Source organism: Schistocerca serialis, chromosome 7 (assembly GCF_023864345.2).
Source record: "Schistocerca serialis cubense isolate TAMUIC-IGC-003099 chromosome 7, iqSchSeri2.2, whole genome shotgun sequence".
NCBI lineage: Eukaryota > Metazoa > Arthropoda > Insecta > Orthoptera > Acrididae > Schistocerca > Schistocerca serialis.
The window spans coordinates 103,684,573-103,709,451 of record NC_064644.1 but is presented as its reverse complement, the minus strand read 5'-3'; positions in this window follow the sequence as shown (position 1 = coordinate 103,709,451).

Sequence of the window (24,879 nt, the reverse complement as noted above, 5' to 3'; positions counted from 1 at the left end):
CATGTAAAATATAATGCAGACACATTGCTCCTCTAACTCTGCCATCTCGAAATTCGCAAACTGTGCGACACGACCTTCTACTCAATAAATAACTGGCACACAACAATGAAGCTTCCGGCAGTTACACACCAAACACGGGCGTGCGCAAGCAGGCCAACCGCATTTCGCTCCAACGCACCATTGACGCGAAATTACGAATGTTCCAGATTTAAAAAAAAATCCGCATCTGAAGATGACCGTCTCTATAGTGCAGATCCACGATTCTGTATCAAAATTTATGCTATAGCAGCTGATCGGTGCGAGTCGGGCACTCCCATGAGACGTCAATATTTAAAGAGAGACAATGAAACATTCCCCTCTCACATCCACTAGTTCCATAGGGGCCGGGCTACTTACTCCTCTGCCCCTAAGGTAAACGGTCAACCTTCTTACTTACTTCACGGCATAATCATCCAGCGTCAGTTATAATTAAGCCCGTCTTAAGATATTACAGTCAGCCGCAGTAGCTGAGTGGTAGGCATCGATGGCTCACAAGGGAGGTCCCAGGTACGAATTCCAATACAGCCAAGGATTCATCCTTGGTTGGAAGTAAGTACAGGTGCACTCAGCCTCGTGATGACATCTGAGCAGCTGCTTCACCGAGCAGTAGCAGCTCCACTTCTAACGCAACAAGTCATTACGATGATGATGATGATGATGTTTAGTTTGTGGGGCGCTCAACTGCGCGGTTATCAGCGCCCGTAGAAAATCCCAACCTTTTCTCAGTCTAATCTCGTCACGTGAATGAATGATGATGAAATGATGAGGACAACACAAACACCCAGTCATCTAGAGGCAGGTGAAAATCCCTGACACCGCCGGGAATGGAGCCAGGGACCCCATGCTCGGGAAGCGAGAACGCGGCCGAGAGACCACGAACTGCGGACAAGTCATTACGAGATGACATTCATTGCAGTAAGGCGCACAGCCGTCAGGTACGGTGGCTGCATGATAGCTATGTTTTTATTTATTTATTTATTTATTTATTTGCTCTTCTCACGGCACAGCTGACGATGCCTGAAGTGAGAACTGCATAGCGTAACATTCAGTCAATAAAAAGATTCATACCCTCTACGAATCTAAATAATCCATATTAGTTATTATCCGATTTTGTTCAAATCTGGTACACAGTCTTTCGTTATTAATGGAACGATGCAGTCAAAATTTCAGATTTTTATTTATTATCGTTCTGGAGATAAAGAGAATTACCTAAAATTCCTAAAACATACGCTTGTTTTTCAAAATCAAGTTAGGAACGATAACAGATTGAATTTTATTATCATTTGAAGCGATTGCAAAGTTATCAGTGTATAAAAGTCAATTAATTAGAATTTTCCTTTTAAAACTTTAGTCGCTGTACGTAATACAAATATCGGTCAAAATTATATTTTGCCGTGTGAGTGCGTGAGAATGATTGAGAGAGTGTATGTGGGGCCGGCCGGAGTGGCCGAGCGGTTCTAGGCGCTACAATCTGGAACCGCGCGACTGCTACGGTCGCAGGTTCGAAACCTGCCTCGGGCGTGGATGTGTGTGATGTCCTTAGGTTAGTTAGGTTTACGTAGTTCTAAGTTCTAGGGGACTGATGACCACAAAAGTTGAGTCCCATAGTGCTCAGAGACATTTGACCCATTTTTGAAGTATATATGGGACTTACCGGTATGTTAAAATTTAATCTCTCGTTGTTCGTAAAACCTTGTACAAACGAACTGTGGGGAAGCTATTTTGCAACCACGATTAAGGTGATGTATGTCGGTGTGTGCTTACTTTTGTATAAAAGTAGCCAGAATGGAAGTTAGAGACTGAATAAGTTTACTTAACAATTTGAAGAATATTTCGCACTTCGTTTATTTTGATTAAGCACAATAAAAGAATTTGAAGTTTTGCTAACATTAATTACTATCAATTAGTGATTGGATAAGGCAACATTTGCCGCGAGAATGATCTGGAAGGAACGTTCTGATTGGTCGTTTAGATCAACAGCCAATCAGAATTAAGCTGTTCCCACGCGAAAAGAGGAGTGGGCAGATATAGCAGGGTACCTCGAGGGAGCCGCTTGCTAGCCGGTCTACGGATAACATGATGTCAGATCGCTCCTTAAAAATACTCTGTAAGATGAGGAAATAATGAGCTAATTTCGGGTCGAATATATCGTGATTCAAGCGACTGGAATTAAGAACATTTTAATGGAAGTTTGGTGTTTCTAAATTAAACAGTTTGAGAGATATGAGCGTATGAACTTGCTGGTCGTAGTAATAACTCCGCGTGGCGTGTTTCGCGCTCTGTACGGAATATTTTGGCGGGCACCTCTTACGAAGACGACCACTGAAACGAACGAATGTTTAACTCGCGAATAGTTGTGGGTCTGTGACTAGTAGAACGTGAAAATTAGTCGGGCCCGACTTACCAAAATTCTGGCTGCTTTTCGAGTGAATATTTGTTATACAGACAGTGAACTTTGAATGATAATGTTTCACCATATGAAATACGGACTCGATAGTCGTTTCATCTGTCTCAATATGAATGAAAAGCAGAATTTATGGAATTTTAAACGCTTTTCTGTAAGTAGACTGAAGATCCCGAACGCCCGATTTTTTAATCATGAACTTTCAGGAAATGACTTTCAATTATAGCTACGCGACCTCTGTGTGGCAGGCATTAGGTGGTGGTTTCATCAACGCTGCTTCCCACTGCCTAGCACGTATCTGCTGCCACAGAGTGAAGGGACTTCGGCAAGGATCCTATCGAGGTAGGTGGACTGAACGACTGTTAACAATAACAAACACAGACAATCGACCCGGCCCCGCCACACACTGTCTGGAAAGTCTGCAAAATGGCCGGGAGAGAAGTGTACTGACCGCGTGCCCTCTACACTGCGTACGCATGACGCTGCAAGGTAGAGTATGACACGACTGGACGAAAAACTCGTTTGACGATATTACTGTCTCTATAAATATTATCGTTTCGTGCTAAGCAGGACAGCCACACTCTTAAGAAGCTCTTAAGTCAGTCCACGTTTCTGGATTCGGCTGTTGTTTGCTAGATGCAAATTATTTTAAAATCTAAATTACTGACTCTGCCTCCAGCTGTAACTTTTTTCGGGAAAATTTAGTGAGAAACGATATCAGAGCATGTAGGGAGCGGCCTAGTATAATCTTGCCGAAGACAGTGCTATGAACATATCACAAGTAAGTAAACTTTGTAGCTACATATAACTGTGATCAGCATAATTTCAAATAATAGAGTATTACCTTTTACTCAATCAAGTCTGTCACTATCGTAACTTACTGCACAGTGCAGGTAATTACTATTTTTCCTCATTAATACACAGCGTAAAAATGTACCCACTGAGTCGTATGTTTGAAATTCGGCTCAAGGAGCCTCCAACCTTCCTGTGTAATCGTACAAATGCTGGGCGCACTGCGAAGTCACCCCTGGTGCGGCTACGTTTCAAAAAACCAGGTGTCGACATATGCCAAAGAAAAGGTCACAGCTCAGAAGTTCATTCGACGTATGATGCTGGTTAATGATGTCAACTGGCACCAAATTTCAACTAAATTCTGCACAAAAGAGTTGTGGACGTGCCACACGATGGGTCATCACAACCCCTCTTAGCAATAACCACCGCGACACCCAGAGTTGCAATCACGCAGTCCTCTCATGAGTGGTAGAGGAAAACAATCCAGATGCTCCGCCGCTCAAAGACGGCACGAACAGGGCACAGGGGGTGACATCAAGTGCGTCAGTGACATCACCCCTTTCCCTGGGGCGTTGATTCCCACACATGATGCGGTCGAAAACGACGTTCTTGACAACGTTCAACATTGCTGACACCCCCCGAACGATTCAAACCTACTCTAAGGACATTTTGGAGGTGCAACCCTACTGAAAACTATTGATCCATCTGGAGTATAGTACGATCGTGGTTGGTGTTATAGTATTCATGATGGAACCACTAGAAACTGCTCAAAACCATTCGACGAAATCTGAGCGTATTCTGAAGCAGCAAAGGGTCTTTATGTTCTTTTTCAGCCATTGTGTTTCGCGCCCTGCTGTGACGTGATCACAGACGGGTGCAACACTAACGTGTGCATGAATGAAACAGAAACACTCCCCCTAAGACACACTCAACCCCCCACCCCCCACCCTCGTACGGCAACACCCATGGTGCCACCAACGCACCATTGCTGATCTCTTTAAAAATGTACCTATTAGAGATTCCAAAGCACGAATTGCGGTCGCACTATACTCCAAAGGACTCAATCAAGTTCGATAGGGTTCCAGCACCATGACGTCCTCAGAGTAGTGTCGAATTGTCCAGTCGACCAATGAGGTTTCTTTCAGAGTATACTGACGCAATAACTCCCTACTCAACATTCACATATAACCGCTCGCTCGACGCAAGATCCGTATCCAAAGAGTGGAAAGTCGCACAGGTAATACACTAAATTACAGGACCATATCACTAACGACGATACGCAGCAGTATTCTGGAACATATATTCTGTTCGAACCTTAAGAATAACCTCGGAGAGAATGGTCTATTGATATCCAATTAATACGGATTCAGGAAACATCGTTCTTGTGAAACACAACTAGCTCTTTACTCACACGAAGTGTTGAGAGTTATTCACAAGGGATTTCAAATTGATTCCGTATTTCTAGATTTCCAGAAGGGCTTTGGCAGTGGACCACGCAAGCTGATTGTACTGAAATTGTGTGCGTATGCAATATCGTCTCAGTTATTCCACTGGATTCGTGATTTCGTGTCAGAGAGGACACAGTCCGTAGTAATTGACGGAAAGTCATCGAGTGAAACAGAAATGATTTCTGGCGTTCCCCAAGGTAGTGTTAAAGGCCTCCTGCTGTTCCTTATCTATATAAACGATTTAGGAGGCAATTTGACTAGCCGTCTTAGGTTGTTTGTAGATGATGCCGTCGTTTATCGTCTAGTACTGTGATCAGAAGATCAAAACAAATTGCATACGATTTAGAAAAGATATATGCATGGCACGAATATTGGTTTGACCCTAAATAATGAAAAGTGTGAGGTCATCCCCATGAGTGCTAAAAGTAATCCGTTAAATTTGGGTTAGACGATAGACCAGTCAAATGTGAAGGAGGGCCGGCCGGGGTGGCCGAGCGGTTCTAGGCGCTACAGTCTGGAACCGCGCGACCGCTACGGTCGCAGGTTCGAATCCTGCCTCGGGCATGGATGTGTGTGATGTCCTTAGGTTAGTTAGGTTTAAGTAGTTCTAAGTTCTAGGGGCTGATGACCACAGAAGTTAAGTCCCATAGTGCCAGAGCCATTTGAACCATTTCGTAAAGGTGGAAAATGCAGCTAAATACATAGGAATTGCAATTACGAAAAACTTAAATTTTAAAAGGGAGCGTTTTATTGCTAGAACACTTAGAAAATGTAACAGATCTACTAAAGAGACTGCCAGCACTACGCTTGCCCGTCCTCTTTTAGAATACTGCTGCGCGGTGTGGGATCCTTACTCAATAGGATTGACGGAGTACATCGAAAAAATTCAGAGAATCGCAGCACGTTTTGTATTATCGCCAAATAGAGGAGAGAGCGTCACGGACATGGTATAGGGTTTCAGGTGGACATCATTAAAACAAAGGGGTTTGTCGGTGCGGCGGGATCTTCTCACGAAATTTCAGTTGTCATCCTTCTCTTCCGAATTCGAAAATATTTTGTTGACGATGACCTACATAGGGAGAATCGATCATCATCATAAAATAATGGAAATCAGAGCTCTCACGGAAAGATAAATATTCAAGTGTGTGTGAATTCCAAAGGGACCAAACTGCATAGTTCATCGGTCCCTAGACTTACACACTACTTAAACTAACTTTTGCTAAGAACAACACACACACCCATGACCGAGAGAGGACTCGAACCTCCTGCAGGTGTGGTCGCGCAGACCGTGCAGGGTGCTTCAAACCGCGTGGCCACTCCACGCGGCACGGAAAGATATAGGGGTTCGTTTCTTCCTCCCGCTATTCGAGATTGGAATAACAGAGAATTATTGTGAAGGGCGAGCCCTCTGCCAGGCACTTAAGTGTGATATGCAGAGTATCCATGTAGATGTAGATGTAGATGTAGATGAGGAGATGTCAGCAGTGCCGAACACTGTCAAGAACGTCTTCTTGTTGCTCATCACACAGAGAACTGCCATTCTCGGCTGCTAAATTTGTGGTAATCAACGCCCCAAGGTAAGATGTGGTTTCACCGATGCTCTTTGTGCCTCTCCTGAGGGCTTTTCGTGTCCATTCTGAGCGGCAGTGTGTCTCAACTGTTTGCTTCTGCCACCTATAAGAAATGCTCGCGATTTCAGCGCTGGGTGTAGCGGTTCAAATTACCATCGCAGAGACGTCAAAAGGAGTGATGTAATGTGGGTATGAGGGGCTGTGACGACCTTCCCATAGTGTGACACGTCCAGATGAAATTTCGTGCCATTGTGACACAATTTTTGCTTTGTGTGTGTCCACACCTTGCTGTTTGAAAAGTCGCCGCGATCGACAGTGACGTCACAGGAAGCCACTCTTTTGCGTCGTTACTGAGGACAGCTGTAGGCATCTTTGAGACACATTTTAAACCTCTGTGTCGCAGTGGGATGCAATTGGGGGTGTAGAATGAGTGAAAAGGATTTTCTTCCGTAATGTATCTTTGTAGCAAAATCGTCAGTAGCAAAATCGGTAAGAAACTTTTATTTTTCATCTTATTCATCTGTATGTTGGAGTCATGTTCTTCGACGAAGTTGAGAGAGACGCCTTTCAGCATTGTTGCCCAGGTTAATGTGCAGATACGGCGGTAATGTAGCAAATTGAACTATGCAACGAGACAGTTTCATCCGATGCGACCAAGAGGATGATCGAGGAAGGGTGAGTAGAAAGTGAAAGCAACGGTAGTTGCACATTAGCCCATTGCCAGTTATAGACAGTTTCTTGTATGGCCATTTAGAGCCCCGCCCATTCCACGGTGGGGAAGTGACATCTGTATATGTAAATTGAGCGTTTCTATCGTCTATAACTTTTGATTTTGAACTCGCAGATTTTATATTGTTAATTGTCACTCAACAACGCAATCCAAACGAACTCTAACAGTAGAAAAACTGTTGAGAGCTGCATAAAAATACAGCTAGCGGTTGGTGCATTATTGGGTTGCGATTTATGTATTTCTAGAGTAAGTGAATGTTACAAAAGCAAGAAAGGAAAGCATATTTGAGGTTAGCATGTCGCCCGGTGACGAAATCAGAAAAGACGGACTACTCCGTCAGTTGAACAAGGTTTAGAAAGAATAAGGGCGGTGGTCTTCTACTTCATCTACATGGATACTCCGCAAGCCACCATACGGTGCATGGTGGAGGGTACCCTCTACCGCTACTAGCCGATTTCTTCCCTGTTCCACTCGCAAACTGAGCAAGTGAAAAGTCACTGTCTAATTTCTCGTATCTTATCTTCATGGTTCTTAGGCGCAATGTATGGTCGCGGCAGTAGAATCTTAGTCAGCTTCAAATGCCGGTTCTCTAAATTTTCTCAACAGTGTTCCTCGAGAAGTACGTCGCCTTCCCTCCAGGGATTCCCATTTTAGTTCCCCAAGCGTCTCCGTAACACTTGCGTGTTCTTCGAACCTACCGGCAACAAATCTAACTGCCCGCCTCTCAATTGCTCCCATGTCTTCCTTCAATTCGACCTGATACGGATCCCAAACACTCGAGCAGTACTCAAGAATAGGTCTCACAAGCGTCCAATGTGGGGTCTCCTTTACAGGTGAACCACTCTTTTATAAAATTTTCCCAATTAACCGAAGTCGACCATTCGCCTTCTCTACAACAGTCCCCGCACGCTCGTTCCATTTCATATCGCTATGCAACGTTTCGCCTAGATATTTAAACGACGTGAGTGTGTCAAGCAGGACACTACTGATGCTGTATCCGAACATTACGGGTATGGTTTTACTACGCATCCGCCTCATCCATAGTTCACCGTGTATCATGTGAGAAAAGGGCAAGCTGAGTTTCACACGAGCGATGCCTTCTAAAACCATGCTGATTCATGGACAAAACCTTGTCAGTCTCAAGTAACTTCTGGTAAACCTTCCCGGAAGGTTTACCAGAAGATATGTCATCCGGTCGTGAAAGATTTCATACTATGAGTCTCAAGTAAGTTTATCATATCAGACCTGATAATATGTCCAAGGATTGTGCAGCAAACAAAAGTTAGGGATATTGGTCTGTAATTTTGCGGGTCTCTTCTTTTACCCTTCTTATATACTGGAGTCACCTGTTCCTTTCTCCGGTTGCTTGGTACTTCGTGCTGGGTGAGAGATTCGCGATAAATGCAAGCTAGATAAGAGACCATTGTGATAGAGTGCTGTTTGTAAAATCGAACTGAGACGGTTCTTATATACTGTAGTCACCTGTGCCTTTCTCCAGTTGCTTGGTACTTCGTGCAGGGCGAGAGATTCGCGATAAATGCAAGCTAGATAAGGGACCAGTGTGGTAGAGTGCCGTTTGAAAATCGAACTGAGACGGCTGAAAACTCAAATCAGGGTGGCTGGAGATGGAAATGAAGCATGTTCCTCCACAAAATTATTGGGATTTTCTGTAGTACCTGTAATGTCCCCACAGAAAATACCCTCTACCACGCACCAATTAATCATTGTCAATTAAACCATCCACATTCATTCACTTTGGAAACGTTATCTGATCTGATTTTCTTGAAACATATGCGACGACAGCTCGACGACGCCAAAGTATTTTCTGGTGCGTTTATTCTTTGAAATAACAGAAATGCATATATGCATTCTCCATGGTTGTTAGAGTGGTAACTAGGACAGCTTCTGGAGTATCTGTTGAGGGGCTGACGAGTTTCTGAGATATACATATTCTGCTTTTCTTCTCGCTAAAGCGAGCCAATTAACATTTGTGCCGCTAGCGGTTGTTTGAAGAGAAAGAGACTGTAAACGGAAAATAATTAAGACGTGGAATCACCGGAGATCTGGACATGTAATGGAGATGGATTGAATACACAATGTCCTTCATAAATAAGGTTTGCGACTTTTTTGTTCTGGAGTGAATGAACGAATGAGTTTTTTTCTGAATCATTTGATGATCACGTTGGCCCTGTAATTAGTGGGGAAGTTTCAGCTGTGTCGAAGAGAGCCTGCAATCACTGAGTCTGTGTTAAATCGTCCAAAAAGGCTTCGTACACATCTGGAATTCGCAATCTTTCGTAAAAGGAACGAATTGTCCACACGATTGATTCTCCCGACTGAATACAGTGTTTAACAGTAATAATAAATGTAAAGATCTCTTACAGCAAGTCATCCAACAAATGGGAGGCCCTTACTTTACTGTATTGATTTATGTGTGAAGGTGAAGGGATCTTAAAGGCAACAGATACACGTCTATACAGACAAGACATTACACAAAGTTAGCGGTTAGCTGCATTCATCATCTATTCTTAGATGAAGAGATGGCAACTTATTATCCTTAAAATTTAAAAAAAAATGTTAAATACTGACATCTGATATGGAGTACTAGCTGAACTCGAGAATGACAATGAGGGGAAATGCCAACACAAAACATTTGTAGAAACCGCAGCACGCAGAATGAATGGCGAATGAATCCAAACATGGGGCATGTGAACGACAGTGCACCAACAGCAGCTGGTTAAGACTGTCGAGGAATTGTGTACATTTAGACCGAGAATCGGCTTCTTTTGTGCGACTGATAAATGAATGTCACGCGACACTGACAGAATGTTGAGTAGTCAAACCAAATAGCAACGATGCGGTAAGAATTTAGAACAGGTAAAGACATCCATTTGCGTGGACCACACAGCGAGGTAATCCGATTGTGCTCGTGTAGGCTACGCCTGGCACGGATTGGGGATACGCGCTACATCCAGTTTGTCAACACACAGGGCAGTAAGCTACCCGCTGAATTGTTGTACACCACGGCAACTTTCGAACAGTCTGTCGTAAGGCACAAGACACAGAATATCTGCCTTGAACGGGTCGTCAGCAATCAACTACAGAAACTGGCGAGTGCTACTTGCAAATCATGGATCGTAGGTAACCGTAGAAAAATGGCCCAGCAGATCAACGTGCTTGCTGTCTTTTTGGAGGTTGCTGGGAGGGCTGCGGCAACCAAGACGGTACAGAAGCGTTCCAAACGATCGATTTGCTGTCTGAGAGTGCATTACGATCGAGACTGCAGCCATTCCCCACTCCCCGTCCCACTGGTCCTCGTACCGCAAATCAGAAGACACCACCTGCACTGAAACGACGATCTGTGGCGTCGGGTTCTTTTCACCGTGAAGTATACGATTTGTCTGAGGCCTGATGATCATCGTTCAGGAATGTGAAGGAGACTAGGTAGAAGTCTGAGTGTCAGGCATGCAGTCCCCAGGTCTCAAGTTCGTTTTACAAAGGACCTAACCCTGTTAAGAGAAGATAGATTAAATACTCTTGGTAGTGGAGTGTTCATTGCTCTCAGAAGTAGTTTACCCTGTAGTGAAATCGAAGGAGATGGTTTCTGTGAGTTAGTATGGGTAGAGTTTATACTTGACAACCGGAATAAATTAATAATTGGTTGTTATTACCGACCCTGATGAAACAATTGTGAGCAGTTCAAAGAGAACTTGAGTCTCATTTGAAACAGGTATCCCACACATACGGTTACAGTTGGTGGTGACTTCAATCTGCCCTCTGTATGTTGGAGAACATACGTGTTTTAAAGTCGGAGGTAGGCATAAAACGCCGTCCAAAATCATTCTGGAGGCGTTCTCAGAAAATTATTTCGAGCAATTAGTTCAGGAACCCACTCGAAACGTAAATTGGTTGTAAAACATACTTGACCACTTAGCAACAAATATTTCTGAGGAAATAGGGAGCATCATGACGGATATATGCATTAGTGACCACAAGGTCGTTTTAGCGAGACTCAATACCGCAATTTCCAAAACCAACAAAATTGGATGCAAAATAAATTTATTTAAAAAATGCAGATAAGAATTCGTTGACGCCTACTTAAGAGACAATCTCCACTCCTTCCAATCTGAATATGTATGCGTAGGTCAGATATTATTTAAATTCAAAGAAGTATATTTAGAGACATACCCCTGCGGTACACTAAACCAGTCAGAACACTTTTCCAGAAGCAATGAAAAAAGCATGCTAATTTTTTTTAAGAACGCAAAACCCCAAGATTCGAGAAGTCTTACGGAAGCTCTAAATGTAGCGCAAACTTGAATGCGAGGTGTCTTTAATACTTTCACAATGAAACTCGTCTCGAAATGTAATAGAAAACCCAAAGAGTCTATGGTCATATGTAAAATACACCAGCGAAAGAACATAATCAACACCTTCGCTGGGCGATAACAATGGCGATGTTATTGATGGCAGCGCCACTATAGCAGAGTTACTAAATATGGTTTTCCGAAACTCCTTCACCAAAGAAGACGAAATAAATATTGCAGAATTCAAACCGAAAACAACTGCTAACATAAATAACTTAGAAGTAAATATCTTCGGTGCAATAAAAGAGCTTAAGTGACTTAATAAAGGCAAGGCCTCCGCTCGTGATTATACACCAGTCAGGTTCCTCTCAGAGTATGCTGATAAAACAGTTCCATACTCGGCAATCATATGAAACCGATCGTTCGTTGAAAGATCCGTACCTAAAAACTGAAAAGTTGCACAAGTCATACTAATACACAAGAAACTAAATACGAGTAATCTGCTAAATTACAGGCTCATATCGCTAATTTCGATTTGCAGTGCCATTTTGAAACATATACCACCTTCAGACTTCATGAATTATCTCAAAGACAATGTTCAAAAATGTTCAAATGTGTGTGAAATCTTAAGGGACTTAACTGCTAAGGTCATCAGTCCCTAAGCTTACACACCACTTAACCTAAATTATCCTAAGGACAAACACACACACCCATGCTCGAGGGAGGACTCGAACCTCCGCCGGGATCAGCCGCACAGTCCATGACTGCAGCGCCTGAGACCGCTCGGCTAATCCCGCGCGGCTCAAAGAAAATGATTTATTGACAAACAGCCAACACGGATTCAGAAAATACCGTTCTTATGAAATACAACTACATCTTTATTCTCACGAAGTAATTAGTGCTATTGACAGGGAATGTCAAATTGATTCCATATTTTTACATTTTCGGAAGGCTTTTGAGAACGTACTTCACAAGAGACTTCTAATCAAATAGAGTGCCTATGGACTATCGTCACAGGGATTACAGTTATGAATAACTTATGTTGGAACGATTACGTAAATAATGTTGTGAGGAAAGCAAACCAAAGACTACGATTTACTGGCAGAGCACTTAGAAAATGTAACAGGTCAACTGAAGAGACTGCCTCCTCCACACTTGTACGTACTCTTCTGGAGAACTGCTATAAGGTGTGGGATCCGCGTCAGCCAAGTTGGACATTGGAAAAGTTCGAAGAAGGGCAGCTCGTTTTGTGCCATCGCGAAATAGGGAAGAGAGCGCCACGAATAGAACGATAGAGAAACAGCTTGAAGGTGGTTCGATGAATCCTCTGCCAGGCACTTAATAGTGAATTGCAGGGTAATCACGTAGATGTAGACGTAGGTGAAGACTGGTAGTCACGTTTTGGGACAGTATCATGTAAGGATTCTGGGCGACTATCGTTACTGTCGAGAACTATTTGAGGGTTGGTAAGTATCGAAACAGGAACCTAAGACCTATTTATTGTCCAGGCCTATAGTTACGATTTCCGCGATAATACGCAAGAACACCGGCCCATCCAGTGTACACCCTACATCGAGAAGCAGAAACGATTTGCGGTATCTGTGGACATGGTCGCCAATGAATGTTCTTGAGACCAGATGAAACCTGCAATATGTCGTCGAAGGAGCCGTCCTCACGCACTTGATTACTTCAGAGAAGCCACCGTCGGTGGGCGGAACATGGTTCAGCATCTTGAACACAAGAGGTCAATCAGGTTCCAAGCGCGTCAAATGCAAGGAGTGCAGCAACGTGGTTACCCAGGAAATTATTTCGGTTTTACGGATGTGCAAAGATGTGCACATCCAAACAGCGTGTTTTTCTTTGGTTTATTGTTTTGTTTTTATTTCAAAGTATTTTTTTCCAGTGACCCATGGGCTGAAATGTGCAAGTAACGTGTAACGGGGCTATACGAAGTTAAGAAAGTTGAAGAAAATATTAAGAAAATGGAGGAGAGAGTAGATGAGGATAAAATGGGATGAGAATAATTACACAGATCACTGAAAGACAAAGGAAGGAAGAATATATGAGATTGGTGCATAAGTTCAAAAATGGCTCTGAGCACTATGGGATTTAACTTCTGAGGTCATCAGTCCCCTAGAACTTAGAACTACTTGAACCTAACTAACTTAAGAACATCAGACACATCCATGCCCGAGGCAGGATTAGAATCTGCAACCGTAGTGGTTATCATTTTGCCATTTGGAGATACTAAAAGAGGCTATGGACGCCAGGAAATGGAGTGCCAACTGGAAAAATTGGAACATTTCTGACATCACATTCTTCTGTCTGAGTTCAGTAGAGGGGTGACAACAGCGCAGACAGCCAGAAACATTTGTGCTTTGTATGAGGATAATGCCACTGGACAGAGTACGGCAAGAAAATGGTTTACTCGTTTTAAGGGGGATCGTTTTGACATTAATGACTCTCCACGTTCAGGAGAACTTTGGGGGTTTCCTGAAGATTGTTTAAATGCATTATTCCGCAACGGTGGACGCCAGTATAATCGAGAACTGCCGGATACGACGAACAATGATCATTCCACAATCGTGACATATCTGTATGCAATGCGAAGATTCAAAAATCGGATGTGCGGGTGTCGCATGCTCTAAACCAAACCAACAAAAGTCGGCATGTGGCCATGTGCATCTCTGCTTGCTCGTTATCAGTTGGTTCGTGAACAAGAACAATTTCCATTCTGTACCGTTAATGTAACGAGAAGTGGTGCATATGCTAACTTAAGGCAAAAAATGAAGCACCACTTCCCCTACAAAGACCTGTCCCGCATCCACAAAAGATAAGTAATCCATCTGATAGAACAGTGACGGTGTGGTGTGCTACGAATTGCTTCCCCGAGATGTAATCATTACTGCTGACATTTCTTGTCAACAACTGAGACGTCTTGCAGACGCAGTCCAAGAAGAAAGACAACCAAGGCTGCGTGAAGTGATGTTACTCCATAATAACGCCCGCTCGCTTTCCGCTAGACTGACAGAAAACACTGTACAGTAGTTGTGTTGCGAAGCCATTCCACACCACCTTATTCACGTGATCTTCCGCCCTCAGATTTCCACTTTTCCTGCTCTCTATCGAACAGAATTCAATGAACTCCCTTTCCGAATGCAAATGCGCTCTAAACATGACTCGATGAGTTCTTCGCCTCAAAACACACGTTTTCTGCATTTACGGAATCGAAAAGTTACCCCAGCGTTAGCAGACTGTTGAAAATAGTGAAGCAGAATGTCTTATTGATGACTAAGCTCTGTGTTATGTGTATCTGTTGTGTTTATTTGTCTTATGGAGGGACTGATGACCTCAGATGTCAAGTCCCATAGTGCTCAGAGCCATTTTAACCATTTGTCTTATGGAAATTGCTACGAGCTATGCACCGACACTATAGTTTAATGTCCCGTCGACACGTCGTTCTTTAGAGACGGAGCACAAGCTCAGATTACGAGAGGATGAAGAAGAAAATCGAACGCGCACTTTGCAATGGAATCATCCCAGCATTTTCCTGGAGCGATTTAGGGAAATCACAGAAAACCTAAATCTGGATGTCCGGACGGGGATCTGAATCGTCGTCCTCTCGAATGAGAGTCCAGTGCGATAAATACTCCGTCGCCTCGCTCGGTTACTAAAAGACTTAAGACGAAAAAAGAATTAGTGGGATAAACAACAGTTCCTCAGAATCACTGATGTCATCAGGAATTTCTCCAGCGACAGAACTATACATATTGCTATGCAAGACATGAGAGGCAGGCGAAATACCTCCAAACTTCAACAAGAATGTAATAATGCCATTCACACCTGGTAGATGATAACAGATGTGAATATTACGGAACCATAAGTTTAATAAGTTATCGTTGCAAGCCACGGAGAGATTGGTTACAACCTGCCACGGAGATCAGTTTGGATTGCTGAGAATGTAGGAACAGGCGACTGAATTGGGATCCGATGACTTACCTTCGAAGATAAACTGGGGAATGAGAAACGTCTGTTTATCCTACTTGTATAGTTAGAGGAATCTGTTTATAGTGCTGACTGGAATACAGTCTTTGAAATTCTGGAGGCAAAAAGCATCAAATACGGTGAGCGGAAAGTTATGTTCACCTTGTACATACCACGCTCTGGAGTTGTAAGAGTCGAAGGACATGAAAGGCAAGCTTTAGGTGAGAAGGGTGTGAGACATGGTTGTAGCCTATCCCTGACTTTATTTAGTGGATGCACTGAGTAACCAATAAAGGAAACTAAGGAAAAATTTGGAAAGGTCATTGTAGTTCAAAAGTAAACACAATACTTTCACGTTTGTCGATGTCATTCTAATTCTGTCAAACACAACAGACGACTTGGAAGATTACCTTAAAGGAGGGGTTAGTCCTTTGCAAGGATGTTATAAGATGACTAAGAACAAAACAAAGAAATGGTAACCGAATGTGGTCGAATTAAGGGCAGATGTAGGGCAAAACTGTGAAAAAATTCGAATTTTTTTGAATAGCGTATATTATTAGATCGATTCTTTAAGAATAACATCACAGTGTTTCACAATAGAATCCTGGCTAGAAAAATGTTTTAAAAACTTTTGTTTGAGAGCCTCTTCTTGTCGCGCCCCATCTTTCTATGCTCTGATCCACACTTTCTCTACGCTGGTGTCTTTTTTGTACGTTAATTTTTCGTTCATACAGACGAAACGAACTGAAGGCGAATCTAGAAGGCTGTGAGAAAGATTATCTTTGCTTGTTCCTTTGTTTACAACATGGTTTTTTTGAATTGTATGTGCTACAAACTTATTTAAGGTTTTAGTTTTGCATATATCAACCTGTTTTGCTCGAAATGGGTCGTAACAGTGGATGCATACTCAAAATAGGGAGGAAATGTTATATTTCACGTGCGAAATGTACAGGAAAACAGTGTTTCCCATGTTGCTCCTAAATGTGAAGAACAATTTTCGACAGTCACTGATTTCATAGAAAAAAGAAAATTAGTGAAGGAATTGACCAAAGAGAGTTTTCTAATGGATTTAGGTTAAAACCTAGCTAACCTGATCTGCTGAAAAAGTGTGTACAAGGGAAAACACAGAATACGAACGAGAGCTACAATCATCCTATATGGATGCGTTTTCCAGAAACAGTTTTTGTGTCCTCAGTTGTTGTGAACGTAGCTGCATGTGATGCCTGTCTAGTGTTCAGTAGTGGAAATGTAGGTAATTTTAAGTGCCTTCAGAGACTGGGCTTTCACCCAGGTGCATTCACACTGAAGATACTCAGAAGCATCGGTAAAGCACGACTGGACAAGGCTCAGGCAGCAGAAAAAGTGCAAACGTTAGCTTGCAAAGGAGGCCGGAGAAGAGATAACTCCACAAAGATGAGGAACAGAATAAAAATTATGGTTATGGACAGAATTAGTGACTATAGGTATAGAAATATTGTCAAAAATTGAAATAAAAGCTTTAAATGCGAATTATCGTATATTGACTTTTCTTAGCTATTATGTACCCTCTCTCAGGCGCTATAAAAGCTACCATCCTGAAATTTGGCTTAGTTCTTAAGAACTACTTACTAAGTAATCCAGAGCAGCACTTTTCCGTTATCTTTTTTCTGAGAAAAGTTCTCCTTTAAAATTTGGGAAAAATACACCAGTCCCAGGTAGCACAAATCTGGAAAATTAATTTCGAAGTAACTATGACCTTAAACAAAAATATGGTCCACACGTTTTATTAGCCTCTTATGCGTATGTAAACTGCGAATTTCCAGTCTTAAGGGCTTGATTACTTTACGAGAAAAGGTGCATTATAGAGTTAATATTCATTAAAAATCAAATCCTTATAAAATGCATGACGACGCTCATTTTCAAACAAAAATTGCACATAATATCAAGCATTATGTTGTACATATAAGTCTCACATTTTACTACGTAAGCTGTAATTTTTTGAGGATATACACACATCTAAAAAAGTTTTGCATTACCTCGGTTCCGAGAGTTCCGCAACCTGTACAGAAAATTGGAACAGAGATCAACATAAACATCATTTCCACCCTTTTTATTGTGCATGGAAACCACACACTGCATGCTGTACCACCATACAGCGAGACCTTCAGAGGTGGTGGTCCAGACTGCTGTACACACCGGTACCTCTAATACCCAGTAGCACGTACTCTTGCATTGATGCATGCCTGTATTCGTCGTGGCATACTATCCACAAGCTCATCAAGTCACTGTTGGTCCAGACTGTCCCACCCCTCAACGGCGATTCAGTGTAGATCCTTCAGAATAATTGGTGGCTCACGTTGTCCATAAACAGCCCTTTCCAATTTATCCCAGGCATGTTAGATAGGGTTCGTGTCTGGAGATCATGCTGGCCACTCTAGTAAAGCGATGTCGTTATCCTGAAGAAAGTCATTCACAAGATGTCCATGATGGGGGTCCGAATTATCGTCCATGAAGACGAATGGTTCGCCAATATGCTGCCGATATGGTTTCACTATCGGTCGGAGGATGGCATTCACGTATCGTATAGCCGTTACGGGACTTCCATGACCACCAGCGTGTACGTCGGCCCCACATAATGCCACCCCAAAACAGCAGGGAACCTCCACCTTGATGCACTCACTGGGCAGTCTGTCTAAGGCGCTCAGCCTTACCAGGTTACCTCCAAACACGTCTCCGACGGTTGTCGGGTTGAAGGCATATGCGACACTCATCGGTGAAGAGAACGTGATGCCAATCCTGAGCGGTCCATTCGGCATATTTTGTTGGGCCCATCTGTACCGTGCTGCATGGTTGCAAAGATTGACAGCGCCATGGACGTCGGGAGTGAAGCTGCGCATCATGCAGCCTATTGCGCACAGTTTGAATCGAAACACGACGTCCTGTGGCTGCACGAAAAGCATTATTCATCATGGTGGCGTTACTATCAGGATTCTTCTGAGCCATAATCCGTAGGTAGCGGTCGTCCACTGCAGTAGCAGCCCTTGGGCGGCCTGAGCGAGGCATTTCATCGACAGTTCCTGTCTCTCTGTATCTCCTCCATGTCCGAACAACATCGCTTTGGTTCACTCCGAGGCGCCTGGATATTTACGTTGTTGAGAGCCCTCCTTGGCACAAAGTAACAACGCGGACGTGATCGAACTTCGGTATTGACAGTCTACGCATAGTTGAACTATAGACAACACGAGCCGTGTGCCTCCTTCCTGGTGAAATGACTGGAACTGATCGGCTGTCGAACCCCCTCAGTCTAATAGGTGCTGCTCATGCATGGTTGTTTACATCTTTGGGCGGATTTAGTGACATCTCTGAACAGTCAAAGGGACTGTGTCTGTGATACAATACCCACAATCAACGTATATCTTCAGGAGTTCTGGGAACCGAGGTGATGCAAACCTTTTTTTGATGTGTGTGTGTATGTTTAAGTACAAGAATGCTTTTTGTCCTCCGTCTGTCCTTAAATATGACGTTGTTGAGTGAATTAAACCAGGCAAGAGAGACTGAGATCTGTGGAAGACTTTTGCTATTTGGGCGACAAGACGACTGATAATAGGTGAAGTAGAGAGAATATGACGTTGACGTTGACATTAGGGAGAAAAGGATTTCAAGAAAGATAGATTTATTAATATCGAATAGAAATTTAAGTACAATTATTAAGAATTCTTTTTTGTATTTATCTGAAGGGTAGACTTACATGGAAACGAAACGGTGACAATAAGCATCACAGAGAAGAAGGGATTAGAAGCCATCAAAACGTGGTACTGTAGAACTCTAAAAATAAAGACAGATAATTACAGAAGAGGTACGTAACAAAATTGAGAGAAAAAGGCGTTACAGCATAGATATCTAATAAGCGGTATCGGTTGATACGACACATTCTGTATCACCTAGAAATAGTCAGTTTGGTTATGGAGCGAAATGTGGGGAATACAAGTGTAAAGCGACACCAAGGCTTGATTGCTGTAAATAGCTTCAGGCAGGTATAGTTTGCAGTAGCAAAATAAGAGGATTGCACAGGACAGATTGACATGGAAGGCTGAACAAACCACTGTTCGGAGTAAAAGGCACAGCAACAACCTGCCTTACCCAATCACTCCCTTATCTCTTAAACCTAAGAACGTTCGTTTGCAGATATGCAGTTCATTCAAAATATTTTTGAGCAGTTTAGAACCTGCTGCTCGCTACGAGCTGATATACGTGCAAGGCACTCCGGCCGCCTGCAGGAAATCGCTACTGACGTCACAGTGTGTATTTTGCCGTCTTAACAGATAAGAAGTAAGAACAACAGTGCTCACGGCAGATAATCGTGGGATTACGCGTCCTGCGAGTCCTTACAGTATGCCTCAGCAGCGACAACACATTTTCGCAGAGGCTTCCAGCACTCGCGGCGCAATCGCACATACAATACTCTTTCAAGAATGAAAGAAGACTCTTAGCAGGTGAAGCTGTTATGCAACGTGGAATATATTTTCCCATCTGGACCTCACAGTTCAATGTTTTACACACCAGAAATAGAAAAATGTCGGTAACAAAATACTGACGGGTGCAGATTCTCTATAGTAGAAAACGGACCTCCAATGAACAGCAGCTCACTACGATTCTTGTTACGTGTATGATAAGTAATTTCAGACCACAAATTTTGCAATCTGGGTTCAAACGTAATGGACTATGTAGTGCAAAACATTACACTTGAATTAAGTGTGTACGTGGCACTTATTGTTGAAGGCGACCTACCTGCTAGAATTACGGTTTCAATAGCTCAGATAATGAAGCAGGCGAAATGGACTAGAACCGTGTAAAAAATTAGAGGTAAGGCAAACTCAAAATCGCGAAGCGGGAACGACTAGAGGACAACTGTAAGGATTTAAAGGTATATTACACTAGAGGAAAGATAGATAAAGCATATATGAAAATTACACAGCGCTTTGGAGAAAAGAGAAGCAGCTGTGTGGATATTAAGAGCTCAGACGGAAAACAAGTCCTAAGCAAAGAAGGGAAAGCTGAAAGGTGGAAGGAGTCCATAGAGGGTCGAAACATTGGAGATGAACTTCAAGGCAACATTACAAAAACGAATGACGACGTAGATAAAGATGCGATAGGAGGCATGATATTTCCAGAGGAATATGAGGATAATTACAATTTGCACAGAAAACAAACGGCAGTTATAAGAATCGAAAGGGTAGCAGTGGCTGAGAAGAGACAGACAGAGAGAGAGAGAGAGAGAGAGAGAGACAGAGACAGAGAGTTGTAGCCTATTCTTGATTCCCATTGTTTGACATCTATTATTTTTATTACCGAGACTATACACTAAACGAAAGTTTGTTTCAGACAGTTTTTTATTGCTAGTATTCATGGCATGCTCCTGTGAAATCCCGAGTGGAAGCATATTCCTTCACCGTGTGTAAAGAGTAGCTGTACCGCTAAAAACTATAGTGAACTGAGGGGAGGACTGCAGAGGATCAACTGCCAGCTGATTCTTAACTTAAGAAAATGTTACGTACTTCCCTTACGTATACTAAGAGACCAATTATTTTTTACTAATATTCTAGAAAAATACGGATGTAAAATATTTAGAAGTATGTGTTTATAGACATTTAATGTGACATGGAAGACAGGAATATGTGAAGAGCTATAGCCCAATTAATTTCTTGTACGCGGTATAGAAGTCTTTCACAGCAGTCAACCACAAAAAATCCATTTTAACCAGGGAGAAGTAAAGCTGGCATTAGAAGTTATAGAACGAAGCAATGAACAACAGTTACCTCTTTGTGTGAAATCAAGTGAAAGCGACTGACTCTGTCACAGTAATACGTCTGCTGACAGCATTTGAACCAAGGTAAAGAATCTACCTACATCAGTTCGCTGCAGAATGCGTGGAACAAGTTTATAACTTTCACTCGACTGCATCAAGAGAGGGAAGAGGTCAAAATTAAGAAAGACGTTAAGCATTTGACCAACGCCTTTTTCTTCAGCCTCGGAAGAGGGCTTCAGTGAGATGAAAATAAAAGATAAGTAAACGGATGTAGATTTGTCGATAACATCGGATTTCTTGCTTTGCATCCAAAGGAATGTCCATAATAGTTGGAGAAACTTAACACAGTAAGTGTGACAGTAGATCTAAGGATTGATAACAGTAAAGAATATCGATACGAGAATAATAAAGAATATGTATGAAGTTTAGCAACACTTGAGGAACTTGTATTCTTAAGTAAACCGGAAACAGCATGCTGCTCTAGCGTTATACAAATAGACAGGGGAGTAAAAATGGCTTGGAGTTTATTTCTGAATCTGAATGCTGTAATCAGAAGTAAATTTAAAATGAGCCTTAAACAAGCACAATGTACTGAGTGTACTAGCTTATGCAAGCGAAACATGGGTGTTAAATACACAACCATTTCTTAAATTGAGGATGGCTCAACGATGAGAAGTGGAAAGATGCAATTTTTGTTTTATTTATTTTATCCATTGGAAATGGTTGGTTAAACTCTTTGACTGTAGAAACAATGAGTCTCTTTGTAAAATAATTTTTCTTCACTTGCCTTTCACGATTTTCTTTTTATTTAGCACGATGCACTCCCGGAAGCGATACACATTTTCAAGTGGGTTTCTCGTGTATTATGCTGTTTATTATTGATGTTTTGTATGAGGTAACTTGTTGCCTTTATTGTAATACAATGCCAAGCGAAAAATTGAATCACCCAAACCACGCTGTGGTATCATTGGTGAGTATGTGAATGATAAGAGTTTCTGTACTCTATGACAGGCAGATCAGCCAGGCCTTGTAGAGGGTATAAAGGGCGGGAAGAGCGTCAGACGTAAAATGATCAGTGTGAAGGATACGGAGATACCGCGGTCTTGTGTGAGCCAGCGCCATCAGCATCTGGCAGAGTTTGAAAGGGAACTCATTGTAGGTTTGCATTTAACCAACTGGTCGAATCGGCCAATATCCATATTTGTGGGGGATTCAGATGCGACAGTAGGCCGATGTTGGAGTGCTTGGGAACATGAGGGCAGAAGTACTTGCCGCCAAGGTACCTGCCGACCACATCTGACCATCTGAGCACCACAAGGGTGGATTGCCGCATTGTGCACGAGGCACATCGTGACCTCTTCACATCTGCGCGTACTATGTGAGAACAAGTAATGGACTCCCTGCAACATTCTGTTTCATTTCGCATCATTGGTTGGACAACAAGAGCACCCAGACTAGGGAACTCCTCCCCAAGAGTAGGCGACCGTTGATACCACAACACAAATTGCCATGTTTCGTTAGGTGTCGTGGTCTGGAAGCATAAACTTCTGATGAATGACATCACACTGAATTCAGTGATGAACTGTAGTTCGGCGCTACCTCGGATGACAATCGTCGGTGGTTATGGCGGCGACCTGTGGAAAGGTACCATTCTTGTAATGTTTTGGGGAGGCACAGAGTTCTTACTCCTGGCATCATCGTGTGGGGAGCCGTCAGATATGGCTTTAGGTCATGATTAGTAGTTACTGAGGCACCCATATAGGCATAACAGTATGCCACGGATATTCTGTGTCATCATGTGTTACCTCTCATGTAACTCTACCTAAGTGTCAATGTTCAACACGAAAATGATCGTCTTCGTGTGGCCCGTGTCTCTACGAACTACTGTGTGATGTTGACGTAGTCCAGTGTCCAGCAAGATTCTCAGATCTGTCCCAATTAATAGACGTGTGGAACCATATTAGATGTCAACTGTGTTCCCATACCAGTATACAGTTACAACAGTCGTGGTCCATTTTGCCTCACGAGAGCATGGAACTTTTTTATGCCAACCCATCCTAAGAGATCAGTGTTGGCATCCAAGCCACAGGGGGTGCAACAACGTACTGATACATGGGGTCATACTGAAAAGTTCCTTAGAAATCTGACTCCCTACTGCAATCACTGAAATAAGATAACATACACTATGTGATGAAAAGTATCCGGACATCCCCAAAAACATACGTTTTCATATTAGGTGCATTGTCTGCCACCTAACGCCAGGTACTCTATATCAGTGAACTCAGTAGTCATTACACATCGTGAGAGAGCATAATGGGGCGCTCCGTGGTACTCACGGACTTCGAACGTGGTCAGGTGATTGGGTGTCACTTGTATCACATGTCTGTACGCGAGATTTTCGCGCACCTAAACATCCCCAGGTCCACTGTTTCCGATGTGACAGTGAAGTGTAAAGGTGAAGGAACACGTACAGCACAAAGGCGTACAGGCCGAACTCGTCTGTTGCCTGACAGAGACACCAAAAGTTGAAGAGGGTCGTAATGTGTAATAGGGAGACACCTATCCAGACCATCACACAGGAATCCCAAACTGCATCAGGATCCACTGCAAGTACTATGACAGTTAGGCGGGAGATGAGAAAACCTGGATTTCATGGTCGAGCGGCTGCTCCCAAGCCACATATGACGCCGGTAAATGCCAAACAACGTCTCTCTTGGTGTAAGGAGCGTAACCATAGGACCATTGAACAGTAGAAAAACGTTGTGTGGAGTGACGAAACACGGTACACAATGTGGCGATCCGATGGCATGGTGTGGGTATGGCGAATGCCCACCCTTGAAGAGCAATTCAGGTGTGGCGACTGCATCTTTCAACACGAGCGAGCACCTGTTCATAAAGCACGGCCTGTGGCGGAGTGGTTACTCGACAATAACATTCCTGTAATGGACTGGCCTGCACAGAGTCCTGACCTGAACCCTATAGAACACCTTTTGGATGTTTTGGATCGCCGACTTCGTGCCAGGCCTCACCGACCGACATCGATACCTCTCCTCAGTGCAGCACTCTGTGAAAAATGGGCTGTCATTCCCCACGAAACCTTGCAGCACCTGATTGAAAGTACGCCTGCGAGAGCGGCAGATGTAATCAAGGCTAAGGATGGGCCAACACCATACTAAATTCCAGCATTACCAATAGAGGGAGCTACTAACTTGTAAGTCATTTTCAGCCAGGTGTCCAGATACTTTTGATCACAGTGTATCTTCTCAAGACGTGAATGTCCATTCGTTACTTCCTCACCTTCTTGGTGCTCCACTTCTGTTTTTGTGAGACAGACCTTGTACACTCCAAATTTTATAATTAATGATCGATCTTAATTCAGAGATAATGGCGAAATTGAAAAGAAAGGCTTGTTACTTTATATTTGCTTGTAGTGAGTTACTGCATAAGTGTAAGAAACAGTAAGTGATATAATTTTTCCCAAATTAGCCTTGGCTTCGGTGGGACGATCATTTGGAGCTAATGACGAGATGATGAAACGCAGTTGAAATTTGGGCGTTAGAGTGGAATGATTTGATAAAGAGCAGCGCAACAAGATTGTCATGGAATCCAGAAAGAGCTGCAGAGAACTGACGGCTTGTACAGGGATTGATAGTTTATCTTGAACGTGAATAAATGCTATGTGTTGTACATACATAGGCGAAGAGATCCATCATATTGGTTTACACTGCTGTTTTTCATGTGATCTTCTGCCTGAAAACTGGTCCGAAGCAGCTGTCCATGTAACTCTATCCCATGCAAGCTTCTTCATCTCTGGATAAC